This window comes from Cavia porcellus, unplaced genomic scaffold (genome assembly GCF_034190915.1).
Source record: "Cavia porcellus strain 051 isolate PalLab524CR breed Dunkin Hartley unplaced genomic scaffold, mCavPor4.1 scaffold_2, whole genome shotgun sequence".
Taxonomy (NCBI): domain Eukaryota; kingdom Metazoa; phylum Chordata; class Mammalia; order Rodentia; family Caviidae; genus Cavia; species Cavia porcellus.
This window is the reverse complement of record NW_026947485.1, coordinates 71,234,572-71,250,180: the sequence shown is the minus strand read 5'-3', so window position 1 is coordinate 71,250,180 and position 15,609 is coordinate 71,234,572. Positions and strand designations below refer to the sequence as shown.

The window sequence follows — 15,609 nt, the reverse complement described above, 5'->3', positions numbered from 1 at the left end:
AAATTGTTTCCTTATGAACTGTTCTGTTCTGTTTTGTCATGTTTAATCTTACCCTCTTTAAGATAAAAAAAAAACAAGTGTGTAGGACTGATAACCATATTACTAAGTTTTTGTTGGATCATCGAGCAGAATTGTTTGCAGTGTTATTATTTAAATGTCACTTTGTATGCTTTAATTTTGTAACTTGAACAACTATTTCTAAGATGACAATATGTAACTTATCAACTAGTGATTTCTTACTGTTTATTTTTCTGAAATTCTGTATTATTTCTATCCTTTTTTCTGTTTTTTTTTCCTCTTTAAATTAAAAAAAAGAAAGAATTACAGCATACTTCTCTATATAAACCTTAAATGTCAGAAAGACTTGGAGTGTTTCAAGCCCTAAAAGATAACTTCCAAACCCAGCTTATGTATTCTGCAAAATTTTCCTTTAAATTTGATGGAAAAATAAGATATTTCCATGACAAGTGCCACCTGAAGAATACATGACTGCCAAACTGTTGCAAAATATTCTCAAAGATGTCCTAGAGAGAGACAATGATCAAACAAGGCCAACAGTCAAAAAGAATGAATAAAACTGGCAGGATGGGTAATTAAGCAAAAGCAAATTAAGGAAAAGCGAAAGAAAATTAAAATACTTAAGGAAAAATGAGGAAATCTTCAACAGGAAAATAATGCAAAGACAGGAATAAGTCAACACCTCTCTGTAGTAACTCTCAATGTGAATGGTCTCAATTTCTCAAGCAAAAGACACAGATTGGCAGAATAGATCCAGAAACAAAACCCCAATCGTATACAGTACACAAGAAACATACTTAGTTAAAAAAAAAAGAAGCAGGTTAAAGTTCAAAGAAAAATTACAAATCAAAGAATGAAAAACAATATTCCATGCAACAGGAATCCAGAAAACAGGAGGAGCTGCTATCTTAAATTCAAACAAAGTAGATTTCAAACCAAGACTGATCAGAAAGGACAAAAAAGGTTACTACATATTAATTAAAAGAATAATTCAATAGGAAAAGTTGACAACTGTAAACATATATGTTCCAAATACTGGTGTTCCCAACTTCATAAAACAAACACTAATGGATATGAAAAATCAGATAAGCATCAATACAATTGTAATGGGGGAACCTCAAAACCCCACTGTCACAAATGGAGAGATCAACTAGACACATAATCAATAAAGAAATATCAGAGTTGAAACCATTTGTGGTGGCACATGCTTGTAATTTCAGCACTCAGGAGGCTGAGGCCAGAGAATTGCCATGAATTTGAGGCCAACCAACTACTTAGTAATTTCAAGAAGAGACACTGTCTCAAAAAAAAAAAAAGCAGAGTTGAACTGAACCTTTGAATAAAGGTACTTAAATATCTACAGAGAGTTTTATCCTGTACAACAGAATACAGGCAAGCCATAGACTTTCTCCAAGATAGATCACATATTAGCCCAGACACCAAACTCAAGTAAGTACAAAAGAATTGAAATTATAAATTGCATATTATTGGGTCATGGTACAATGAAACTAGAGATCAGTGGCAGACACCACACACAAGTACATGGAAATTAAATAATACCAGCAATAAATGGATCAGAAATGAAATTAAACAAGAAATTAGAAAGTTCCTACAATCCAATAAAAATACCTGTATGACATATCGGAACCTATGACATACATAGAAAACAGTCCTAAGCAGGAAATTTATGGCAGTGAATGCTACATCAGAAAAACAGAGCAAACTCAAATAAATGAGCTAATTATGCATCTCAGGGTCCTAGAGAAGCAAAACAATCCAGACCCAAAACTAGTTCAAGGAAGCAAATTACAAGGATCAGAGCAGAAATTAATGAAATCAAGTCTAAAAAAAACCAGAATCAATGAATCAAAGGATTGATTCTTTGAAAGATTAAAACAGACAAACTCTTTGCCAATCTTATGAAAATAAGGAAAGAAAAGACTCAAACCCAAGCAATTAGAAATGAAATAGGTAAAATCACAATAGAATCTACTGAAATCTAGAAGATTATCAGTAGCTACTTTGAGAACCTACACTCTAATAAAATGGCAAATTCTGAAGAAATGGATAAATTCCTAGACACATATGATTACCAGAGCTGAACTAAGATAATAAAATCCCCAATAATTCAATATCAGTGAATTAAATTAAAGAAATAATTTTTTAAGCTACCAATTGCTAAAAGTCTAGGTCTCAGTGAATTCACTGGCAAATTTTACAGAAACTTTAAAGAAGATATAATATCAATACTCCTCAAATGCTGTAATGAAATCAAAAGAAAAGCAGTACTCCCAAAGGTATTCCTAGAAGCAAGCATTGCACTGATTCAAAAGCTAGAAAAGGACTTAACCAAAAGACAAAACTGCAGGCCAATATCTTTAAGCAAAATAGATATAAAAGTCCTCAATAAAATACTGACAGACTGCAGTGAATTATCAAAAAAAGCATACATACCTACATAATTACCATATATATATACATATATTTATACATACATATCAAGTAAAATTCATTCAAAGATGATCAACATATACAAATCAATAAATGTAATTCATTGCATAAACAAAAACAAGAACAAATATCACATGATCATCTCAATAGATGCAGAAAAAGCACTTGACAAAAACCAACATCCATTCATGATAAAAACTCTGAAGAAAATAGGAATAGAAAATCTCTATCTCAATCTGATAAAGCTAACCATGACAAACCAATGGCCAACATCATACTTAGTGGAGAGAAGTTGAAAGCTTTCCCTCTAAACTCAATAACAAGATAAGGATGTCCACTATCACCACTCTTGTTAAAAGATACAACAATTAGACCATGGAAAGAAACAAAAAGGATGTGAATATCAAAGAAAGAGGTTAAATTATTATTTGCATATGACTTGATACTCTACATAGAAGACCTCAAAAACACAACCAAAGGACTCCTAACATTAAAAACCACATTTATTAGCATAGCAAGATGCAAAATCAGCTCTCAAAAATCAATAATAATCCTGTGCACCAGTAACAAACTCACTAAGAGGAAAACTAAGGAAACAATGCCCTTCACAATACCATAAGAAAAATGAAATACTTAAGAAGTAACCTAACAAAGGAAAAGAAAGACCTCTACAATGTAAACTATAGTACTCAGCCAAGCATGCTGAGTAATCCCAGTACTCAGGAGGCTAAGGTAGGAGGATTCCTGTGAGTTCGAGGTCAGCCTGAATAGCAAAGTAAAATCTTGTCTCTAACAGACAAAAAAGAAACAAAGAAAGAAAAAGGAAGTAGGAAGAGGAAAGGGAAAAAGAAAACTATGGTACTCTGAAAAAGGAAATCAAAAAGGACATCAAAAAATGTATAAATAGCCCCTGTTTCTGGATAGGTGGAACCAATATAATCCAAATGACTATACTTTCAGAACTGTTAATACAGATGTGATGCAATCCCAATCAAAATACCAATAGCATTACCTACAGAACCAGAGAATGCAATCCTAAAATTCATATGACACTAGAAGAGATAGAATAACAAAAGCAATTCTGGGCAACAAGGGCAAGGCAGAGGACAGCACAACCCAGGGCATCAAGATACTACACAACTACAGTGATAATAATAGCATGGTATTGGGCACCCTCACCCTTAAAAAAAGGACTTGTGGATTAATGGAACAGAATAGAGTGTACAGAAACAACTCCAAGCACACTCAGCTACACTATTTTAAACAAAGGGCCCACATCCTTTTCTTGGAAGAAAGCCTTTTTTAACAAATGATGTTGCAAAAATGAGCTCTCCACATGTCAAAGACTGAACCTAGGCCAATGTCTCTCACCAATCTAAAATCAAAATGGATCAAAGATCTAAACATTAGCACAGAAACAATCTATTGGAAGACATAATAGGTAAAGCACTTGAAGACATGAGAATAGGCAAATACTTTCTGAACAGAATCCATGTGTAAAACAAATAATAGGCTACAGTTGCCCCAGGGGGAGAACCACCAGCATCTCTTGAGATCCACACAATGTTGGAATTTAGGGTGCTGGGAAACCAAACAACCAGCCCATCTCCCATCTCCCTGGTAGGTGGCTTTGGTGTGGCAGGCTGCAGCTGCCCCAGGGGGAGAACCATCAACATCTCCTGAGATTCATGCTATGTTGGAACTTAGGGTGATGAGAAACCAAGCAAGCAGCTCGCCTCCCTGCTAAGCGGTAGGCGCACAGGCTGAGAATCAAACATCCCACCTCCCCCCAGTTAGCAGGTTGGAGCCAGAGATCTGAGCATCTCTTGGGAGGTTGACCATATGCAATATAACAAATAAGGGGGATTTCCTTCTGCCATCTCTTTGAAGGCAAATATTTTTACCACTGTTTTGCTTCATTCTGATTAATGGTATTACTCTATTCAATATTGTTTTGGTAAGTTCTATAATGTTCTGTATTTCATTTTATTTTGCAATACCTGATTGAAAGAACAACTATTGTGAAGATAACAAGATGTACTATGGTACCTATTACTGTTATCCCAGTAACCCGCTGTGAAGTTCTATACCACTTTCACTACACTGTCCAAATCGGCTTTGTTCCATCTTGTTCTGTTGTATTTTACTACCTTCAAAATAATAAAAATTTTTAAAAAGAAATAATATCAAGAATCAACAAATGAGTTCATGTCAAATTAAAAATTTTCAACACAGCAAATAAATCCATCAACAAAGTAAACAGACAACTTATAAAATGGCAGGAAGGGGATTCAGCTCCTCCTCAGACAAAGGACCAATATCTAGAATATATAAAAAACTCAAGATCCAGGTGTGGTGGCAGATACCTACTTTTCTGTTTGTTTGTTTGTTTTTATCAGTACCAGGGATCAAACTCACGACCTCGCGCTTGCAAGGCAGGTACTTATGATGCTGAGCTAAACCCCCAGCCCAGTGGTACATCCTGTAATCCCAGCACTCAGGAGGCTGAGGCAGAAGGATTACCTGGAGTTCACAGCCAGCCTAAGGTACAAGGTGAGTTCAAGGCCAGTCTGAATTGCATTTCAAGACTCTATCTCAAAACAACAACAACAAAAAAAGAATTAAAAAAACTTAGCCCTCCAAACTAATGACTCAATCAAAAACTGAGTAACAGAGATCTAGCAAGTGGAGCAGCATGGCCCAGCCTTTCAGGGTGTGCCTGAGCGAGGAGGCCCCTACACAGGAAGTCTTCAGACAAAATCTTTTCCAGGAGGCTGAGGAATTCCTCCATCAATTTTTGCCACTGAAAAAATCATATCCTTGATTCACCTCTTGCACAAAGACTCCCTCAGTGTGGTAGACTTGACCTCCCTTTGGGCCCCACTGGACACCTCTACCCTAGACCCTACACCCAAGGATGATGAGATGGAAACAGATAAGGAGGAATAGAAAGAAGTTCCTAAGTGCGGCTTTCTCTCTGGGAATGAGATGCTCCTAACACTACTTGCTCTGGTTAATACAGAAGTATGGGCTCTCAAAGAGAAGTGCATGGATCCAGCCTCTGATCCCCAAGATTGAGGGGGAAATGACTCTGGGATAGAAATCCAAGAGAAAGTTCTGGAAAGTGTGAATGCAGTCAAGACCAGTAGAAAGGAGGACTTCCTTCTACCATCTCTTTGAAGGCAAATATTTTTATTACTGTTTTGCTCTTTTCTAATTAATGGTACTGCTCTATTCAATATTCTGTTTTGGTAAGTTCTATAGTGTTCTATATTTCATCTCAATTTGATATACGTGATTGAAAGAACAACTATTACAAAGATAACAAAATATGCTGTGATACTTATTACTGTTATCCCGGTAACCTGCGGTGAAGTTCTGTACCAATTTCACTGTATGATCTTAATTGGCTTTATTCTGTCTTGTTCTGTTGTATACTTTCAAAATAAAATTTAAAAAAAGAAGACCAGTAGAAGCCTAGCAGACAACCATTTCAGTGTACTTCTCAGAATGTAGGAATACTGTGGCCAAGACCTCCAAGGAGACCCACATAATGGATTACTGGGGCTTGGTGCATGAGAGAAATGAGGCAGTCTATTGGATTCTTCAAGGCTGTGGTGCTGGACTTGAGGACCTTCAATGCAGAGCATTATTATATCAGCAGCAGCAACCTGGAGAAAACTGTCAACCCAAAGGGTGAAGAGAAGCCATCTATGAATTGAGTCCAAGAAGACTAAGAGGAAAATAAATTATTCCTTGTGCCAATTTAAAAAAAACTGGGCAACAGAAAGTAATAGACACTTCTCAATAAAGAAGTAAAAATAGCCAATAAAAAAAATTTTTTTCAGCATTCCTGGCCATTGAAGAAATGCAAAATAAAACAATAGTAAGATTCTATCTCACTAAAGATAGAATGGATACCATCAAGAAATAACCAGAACTCTGGCCCCATGCTTCCCCTAACTATCTACATGCTGAAGGTTGCAGGCTGATAGGATTCAGGGCACAAGTGGGCAGAGACGAGTGATACAGCTCCTGGTGGTGGTCCTCACATGCTCCTGGTGGCCACATGGCAGCCCTGCAGGCCAACTTCAGCCACACCACTGCCAGGGGTGCTCAGGACCAGACCATAGGCACCTTTGAGTTCCACAGTGACTATGGTCTTCTGTGTGTCAGAATCAACAACATAGCAGTAGCTGTTGGAAAAGAGGCTAAACTACACCTGTAATAGCCCAGGAGAGGCTCAAGCCACAACAAAACAATCATGATTATAGTTGTAGTAAAAAATTATCTAGACCTCAGGTAACATGACACTGAACCAGACAGATTCTGTATCCACAAATGCTTCAGGCAAACCAATATACATACAGAGGTGACATGGAGAATTCTTAGGTGGAAGATACCCAATTTGAAATGGTATCACAAACCCCAGATGCCTAAAGGGAATTCATTTGATGATTTTAGTTTCAGAGAATCTGGGTTATATGAGTTCTTTTTCCTCCTACTCCTAGTGTACTTTGTGATTACTTGTATTTGTGTTCAATCCTTGTGGCAGGCTATTAAGAAAGGTGAACCCATGCATCTAATTTTAAAGGTTCTGATAACTGCAAGCTAGTTCAGCTTTAACTAATTACATTCATTTCTTTAAGTACTCCAAAGATGGAATTAGCATATCCCTTGTGGGAAGTTTGGCAGGATTTTTTTATTTCTCCCAAATCCAGACGCTATATTTATTTCTGAGTCTATGCATGTGGTGGACAATAGCAAGAATGAAAAGAATTCTCAACCTCCCTTCCCTGGTAAGCAGTGGCTGTGTGGCAGACTGCGGCCCTTCCAGAGGGAGAACCACCAGTGTCTCCTGAGATCCCTGCCATGTTGTAATTTAGGACGCTGGGAAACCAAGCAAGCAGCTCCCCTCCCTGGTAAGTGACTGCAGTGTGGCAAACTATGGCCCCTCCAGGGGGAGAACCACCAGTATCTTCTGAGATCCACACCATGTTGGAACTTACGAAGCTGGGAAACCAAGCAACCAGCCTGCCTACCTGCTAAGCAATAGTGAACCTACTGGTGCAGTCAAACATCCCACTTTCCCTACCCCCTTGTCCAATCTCCCCCACCTCCCCCCGCCCCCGTTTGCAAATGGGAACCAGAAATCTGAGCATCTCCTGGGAGGTTGACCACAGCAAATAAGCGGGATTTCCTTCTACCATCTCTTTGAAGGCAAATATTTTTATTACTGTTTTACTCTATTCTGATTAATGATACTGCTCTATTCAATAGTGTTTTGATAAGTTCTATAATGTTATGTATTTCATTTTATTTTGATATACGTGATTGAAAGAACAACTATTGTAAAGTTAATGAAATATATTGTGATACCTATTACTATTATCCCAGTAACCTGCTGTGAAGTTCTGTATCAATTTCACTGTACGATCTTAGTTGGCTTTAGTCTGTCTTCTTCTGTTGTATTTTACTACTTTCAAAATAAAACTAAAAAAAAAAGAATTCTCAAAACAGACCTCTCCAGTGGAATTCTACCTCTGCATCCACTTGAATTGTAGTATCCATTGTCATAACACAGAGCATTTTGCTACTTTGGGAATAGTTTGAAGATGCCAGTCATCACAGCTCTTTTTTGCACCATAACTTAGCAGGATCCTTTTACACATTGTAAGAATTGGCCTGGTACTGTCATTAGGCTTTGGATACTATCAGGCCATCTCAGTGGAGAGAAACAGCCTCAAAAGAGAATTCTACATCACTTTCCCCAAAGGCTGTGTTTGTGGTTTGATTCTCTCTGGGTCTAGCAAAAATTTCTGTCATTTTTAGTGACTACCACAAAGATGTGTTCAACAGGTATTATCCTTTGCCAGTCTGTTTCCATTGCTATTTCTATAGACTCTTCTTCTCCCTCAGTCTAAGTTTCTTTTTTTTCCTCAGTAACACTGCCATTTATCATGCCATCTGTATATAAAAGTCAACCTCACTTCTGATAATTAGTTTTTGTTAAAAGGAAAACTGAACTGATTGAGCAATAAGGGTCCAAAAATAGTGACTCTATTTTTACATTTTACATTTGGTGTGGAAAATTCAACAGTGAAAGTAAGTAAAGCATGTTATTTGTAGAACTGCATTTAAGCAATACCAAAACTCAAAAAACATAAGTGAAATGTTTTGAAATATACTTAAACAATAAACTTCTCAGAAAGAGTGTTCTTATAAGGTGATCAAAAGACTTTCTATATAGAAATGTGAAAAAGAATTATATGATACTTTGGTAACATACTACTTATAATGCCTCATATCAATAGCTACCTCAGGTTTGATAGTCCTATAAAAAGTAATCAGTTAAATGATTGCTTGCTTATACATATCTAAAATAGTCCAGCTAAACAAAGAAAAAATTAATAAATGTATAAAACTTTTAAAAATCTACAAATAACAAATGCATCTACAAATAACAAATGCTGGCTAGGCTGAGGGGCAAAAGAAACCCTTCTTCACTGTGGTAGTGTTAACCATTATGGAAATCATTATGCCAATTCTTCAAAAAACTAACAATAGAAATTTCATTTGACTCAGTATTCCTTTTCTAGTTATTGTCCCAAAAGACTTAAAGACATCACACTACAGTGATAATGCATACACATGTTTATAGGAGCACAATTCATAACAGCTAATTCTCAGCAGAGACCTGTATGTCTATCAACAATGTCCACACAATGAAGGTAATCATTGTGTACTGCAAATATGTACTGTGCTAATAAAAATTTTAAGGAAATTTAACAGATAAAACAGTTTTCTGAGACAAGGTTTTGCTTGTAGTTCAAGCTGGCCTTAAATTTACTAGGAAACAACACTAGCCTCAAACTTGTGGTAATCCTGCCTTAGTCTCCCAAGTACTGGGATTACAGATGTGCACTATCATCCCAAACTTGGATAAAAGAATTTTAAAAGCATAAATATGGACAATTTAGGTAATACAAACAATCCTGTAGCTATATATAGAATCTGGATATAGTCAGCAAAAGATCTACAAAAACGTCTTTAGTAGGCCACAGTTATTTTGTCTGCAGTGTAATAAAATTGGAAATGAACAATATTAAAGAAAAAAATCTGTTTTAGTTTATATCTAGATGTCCCCTACAAAGCCTCATGCTCTCATAGGTGGGCTTTGAGAGGTGATTAGATTATGGAGGTGTGGTACCCATCAGTGGACTGGTTCACTGATGAGTATATAGCTAAATGTGATTTGAAAGGTAAAGCCTGGTGGGAGGGGGTGGCCACTGGGGTAGTGGACTGGAAGGGTCCATCTCCCTCCCTCCTCCCTTGATCTGTCTCTCTGCTTCCTGCCTGCCATACCATAAGCAAGCCCCCTTTGCTGTACCTGTCTGCCATGCTACCTTGTCTCGGAGTTAACCAACTATGGACTGAAACCTCTATAAAATGTAAGTTATAATAAACCTTTCCACCTTTATGTTGTGGGAGCTGGATGTTGTATCTCAGTGATGAGAAAGTAACTAATACACATCACATTCATTTGAAACAAATGTTTAAATTCTCTTAAACTAAGAAATTTAAAAATCACTAAAAAAATAAAATTTAAAAATGATGTTTGAAATTAACAGTGAGAATACTATATAGAGCATACACTACACCTCACACAATATATCCTCAAAGTAAGTGAAAGATACAATTACAAGAAAATGTAAGTATGGGTATGGTGGCACATGCCTGTAATCCCAGAACCCTGGAGGCTGAGGCAAGAGGGTCTCACTATGCACGTTAGGCTCCCTTGAAATCATATTGTAGCCCAAACTGGCCTCAAACTCACAGTGAGTTCAAGGGAACCTAAAGTGTATAGTGGGCCCTCTCTCAAAAAGACAAAAAAAAAAAAGTCAAAGCCTGAAAACTAAATGACCTTTACATATAATTCAAAAAGTTAAGAAAACAGTAAGTTTTAAAGTATGAAATAGATCAGCCACCATCAGGGACACTTCCCACCGGTAACCCCTTTAGGCTGGGAAAAGCAGCAGCCAGCTGCACACCAGCACATCCACTGGCCACCGTCAGATACCTGTGGCCATCACTGGCCAGAGGAACCAAACAGTTATGCTTCAGAGAAAGTGCAGCCAATGGAGGAAGTGCCTGGGACCCTGCTACCTGCTTGTCTAGAAGAATCCAGGAAAATGTCAAGAAGAAGAAGCAAAAGGCAGTCTCTGGTTCTAACTCATTAAGAGGAGGTCGAGATGTAAACATGGAAGAGATTAGGAAACTTTAGGCACATGTAAAGTTTCTGAGGTGATAGTAACTTCATGAGACTACAAAACAAATTAGAACAGAAATATCATGGGTTAAAAAAGAAATCAAAAACGTAATAAATAAAAGAATTGCTAAGCATCTCTAAAGAAGAAATAGATAAAAATGAGCATAGGAAAATGAGGGAAACCTTAAATGAACAATATAAGAAGGATTTAGAATGCATGAAACAGATTCAAAGTGATACCCACGAAATCAGAAATTCCATTGAAAAATGACAAAGCTACTTGATAGAAACTGAAGATAGACTTTCAGATATTGAAGACAGGATGACAGCTAGTGATTGGGAAAAAAAGATCTTCTAAAAATAACAACTAGGAAATAACAATTCAATGGCTGCAAGACAGCATAAAGAAAAATAATTTAAGAGTGATGCATGTCGATGAAAAAGCAGGAGTCAATACAAATGACATAGACTATTTATTGAAGTAATACTGAAAACTTTCCAAGTATGGGGAAAGGATCTGGCATGCAGATAACTGATGCATACAGAACTCCAACTAGCCATAATCAAAATAAATCTACACTCAGACACATGATAATCAAGATCCCAGAAATTCAGCACAAGAACAGTATTAAAGTTGTTAAGAGAAAAGAAACAAATCATCTATAAAGGAAAACTCATCAGAATCATGCCAGTCTTCTCAACACTAACCATCAGATCAAGAAGAGCTTGAAGTAACATATTTCAAGTCTTGAAAGAAAACAATTTCCAACCCAGAGTGATATACCCTGTAAAACTACTTTAAAAATTAATAGAGAAGCAGGAATTCATGACCACCAAACCAATCCTACAAAGAATACTGAAGATCATTCTAGAAAGAGATAAAAATTAGCACAGTTCCAGAAACAGTGGCAGAGGGGAATCACCAATTGGGATATACGATTGAATGGAGAGGAAAAATGGGGAGCCAAAGGCAGGAAAATAGTATGGCAGAGATGAGCCAGTGCATGTTGGCCATAACCATTAATGTAGGTGGCCTCAATTCATCAATAAAAAGAAACACAGACAGAGTGGATCAGGAGACAAGATCCATCAATATGCTTTATACAAGAAATACATTTAACTCAAAAGGAAACTCATAAAATGAAAGTCAAAGGAGAGAACAATGCCCTATGTGACAAGGAACCAGAAAAAAAGTGCAGATAGCTTGCCCCTCAACTGCAGAATGGATAAAAAAAGTTATGGCATTTTTATACAATGGAAAGCTACTCAGCTACAATGAAAGATAACTTGAAGGTACTTGTAGGTAAATGGATAAAATTTAAGATCATGCTTATGAGTGAAAATGTTCAGAGTCACACGGGTGAACAATGTGCTGTCTCCCTAGTATAAAAAACTAAAGGAGTTAGTGAGATTCAAAATCCACAATAGATATTGTGAAAGTGAAAGGGGAGGAAATGTCTAAAAAATGAAGGCAGTGGTCATTGTTAATCTATTATGTTTTGAAACCCTGTATTATAGTCATTGTTCTGTTTAGTTTGGCCTTATTCTGTTTTGTTTTCTTTGATTTTATTATATTTGATGGCTATTTCAAAGATAACAAAATGTGAGCATGAGCAGAGAACCAGCAGATCTGCCTTTGCCTGCCAGCCTCCACCACCAAAAGGCTTGCTTCCTGTGGGCAGCTAGCACAGACAGAGAGACCCAGTAGATTCATCTCCATCTTCCAGGCCCTGCCACTGGAAGGCTGCTTCCTGTGGGCAGCCAGCAAAGGCAGAGAGAACCAGCAGATCCACCTCTGCCTGCCAGCCCCTATCATCAGAAAGCTTGCTTTCTGTGGGCAGCCAATATGAACAGGGACATGCAGCCAGGTAAGCCCCATGCACCTGTAGACCACCACTGGAGGCCTTTGCTTCCTTTGAGCAGCCATCACCCATCAGAAGAATCACACTCCTGTACAAACACACTCCTAGATGCCTGGCAGTATTGTAAGAGTCCCAATGTAGACACACAGGCTGAGAGAAGCAGCCCTACCACTACATACTGGCCATTAAGGAAGCTCTAGTGTACCTGCACAGATCTGGAGAAACCTGCCCTGCTACCTCCCTTAAACCTGGGGTCAGAGGAACCCAGATATCTGTCCCATTCCTCTACACCATAGAGGGGCTGCCAATGTAAGAAGTGCCTGGGCCCCCACAACCAGCTTGTTGGGAGGAACCAAGGAAAATGTCAAGACGAAGGAGCAAAAGGCAATCTCAGACCTCCAGCCCACACAGAACAAATCTGGGAGATAAAGTCATGGAAGAAAATGGAAGTTACATACCTGAAATCTCTGAGAGGATAGCAACTGAAGTAAAGAAACAATTGTATAAGACTGTAAAAGTAACAAAATCAGAAATGAAGTCTCAGGAAAAGGAAGAAATCACAAATATAATGAAAGAATTGCTCAGCTGGTCTAAAGAAGACATGGATAAAAAAGAGGAAGCAACAAGCCATCCTTCCTGGTAAGCAGTGTGAGTGAGCCACAAGCACACCAGGAAGAGAATAAGTCAGCAACTTCCCATGAATCAGCTATGCTGGAACTTGGGGGACCAACCAAGAAAGCAATGAGCCAGGCTTCCTAGTAAGCAGTGCAAGTGAGCCGCAGGTGTGCCATGGAGACAACAAGTCAGTGTCTCCGAGAATCAGCCATGTTGGAACTTAGAAAGCAATGAGCCAGCCTTCCTGACAAGTGGCATAAGCATAGGAAGAAAATACGTCAATGTCTCCCAGGAGCCTATTGGTGTGCAGCCTGAGAATTAAATATCCCATGTCCCCATTAGCAATTGGTTTTGAGGTCAGCTAGAGTTGGTAGCAACTAAGGTACATAAAGCAACTAAATGCTTGCATTAATTATTTGCATTGATTATGCTCACCTGGAGCCAGAAATCTGAGCATCTCTGGGGAGGATAACAGTATGCAATATAGCAAATATGGGGGATTTCCTTCTATCTTGTCTTTGAAGGCCAAAATTGTTTTCATTATTTTGCTTTGTTCTAATTAATTGTTTTGCTCTATTCAATATTGTTTGATTGGTTTTATAGTTTTCTGTTTTTGGCTTGATTTTGCTGTACCTGCTGAAATGGACAACTATTGTGAAGATAAAAAGATATACTACAGTAGTTATTATTATCCCGGTATCCTGTTCTGAAGTTCTGTACCAGTTTCATTGCACTGTTATGACTGGCTTTATACTGTCTTGTTTTGTTGTACTTCACTATCTAAGAAAGAAAGAAAGAAAGAAAGAAAGAAAGAAAGAAAGAAAGAAAGAAAGAGAAAAGAAAGAAAGGAAAGAAAGAAAGAAAGAAAGAAAGAAACAAAGAAAGAAAGAAAGAAAAAGAGAAAGAGCAAGCATAGGAAAATGATGGAAACCTTGAATAAACAATATAGAAAGAAATTACAATGCATGAAACACATTCAAAAAGATATCCAAGAAATTAAAGTCAATCAAAAGCTGGTGGGACTAGTTAATGGAGACTGAAGATAGTCTTTCAAACCTTGAAGACAGCATTGCAGCTGGTGATCAAGAAATGAAAGATCTCTAGGAACCAGGAAGTAACAATTCAATGGCTACAAGACAATGCAAAGAAACATAATTTAAGAATGAAGGGCATCAATGAAGAAGCAGTGGTCAACATAAAAGAAATAAAAAGGCTATTTACAGAAGTAATAGCAAAAAACTTCCCAAACATGGGGAAAGAATGTGATATCAGATAACTGAAGGACACAGAACTCCAACTAGCTATAGTCAAAATAAATCTACACCCAGACATATAATAATCAAGATATCAGAAATTCAGCGCAAGAATGGAATATTAAAAGCTGTTAGAGAAAAGAACCAGATCACCTATAAAGGAAAACCAATCAGAATCACAGCAGACTTGTGAACATAGACCATCAAGTCAAGAAGAGTTTGGAGTGAAGTGTTTCAAATCTTGAAAGAAAATAACTTCCAACCTAGATTGATGTACCCTGAAAAACTATCTTTCAAAGTTGATGGAAAAATGGGATACTTCCATAATAAAGAATAACTGAAGAAATTCATGGCCACCAAACCCACCCTACAGAGAGTGCTGGAGAATATTCCAGAACAGCAGCCGGGGGCATGGCCAAACAGGGAAGGATGGAGGACCAACAGCAGGGGATAGCATGGCAGAGACAAACCAGTGTATGCCGATTGTGGCCACTGATGTAGATGGCCTCAATTCAGCAATAAAAGGTAACACAGGATAACTTGCCCATCAACTGCAGAATAAATAAGATATGGTATACAATGAAAAGCTACTCAGCATAAAGTAGGATAGTCATGAGGCCCTTATAGGTAAATGGATGCAACCGGAGATCATGTTCATGGGTCAAACAGTTTGAACTCATACAGGTGAACCCTACTATAAAAAACAGAAGTTAGTGGGATCCAAAAAGCACAACAGATATTATAAAAGTGATAGAAGAGGAATCACCTAGAAAGGAAAGGTGGTTACCACTGTTAATTTCTTATTGTCTTAAACTCTTGTATTGTCTTCACAATTTTGTTAGGTTTGGTTTTGTTCTGTCTTGTTAGATTTTACTGTGCCTGATGGTATGGGCAGCTATTTAGAACATAATGGGGTATATTATAGTAATCATGGTTGATTTCCCATTATCTTGTTTTGAAGTCCTGTAATGCTTTCATTCATTCAACTGGTTTTATTGTTTTGATTTTATTACATGTGATGGTCTGAACAGCTATTTTGAAAAAAAAAGAGACATTGTGTAAATAGCCTTTTTATTTCTTTTGTGTTGAGCACTGCTTTTTCACTTCAAATCAGCCTTTGCTGATTTCCTATCATCTTGTT

The 15,609-nt window shown here is 37.4% G+C and overlaps 2 pseudogenes; both read left to right on the top strand.

Moving 5' to 3' along the window:
- Window positions 1-5,164: 5,164 nt before the first annotated feature.
- On the top strand, window positions 5,165-6,191 carry LOC100728551 (proteasome activator complex subunit 2-like; annotated as a pseudogene).
- Window positions 6,192-6,337: 146 nt separating this feature from the next.
- LOC100728830 (integral membrane protein GPR180-like) lies at window positions 6,338-8,393 on the top strand (annotated as a pseudogene).
- The last annotated feature ends 7,216 nt before the right edge of the window (window positions 8,394-15,609 follow it).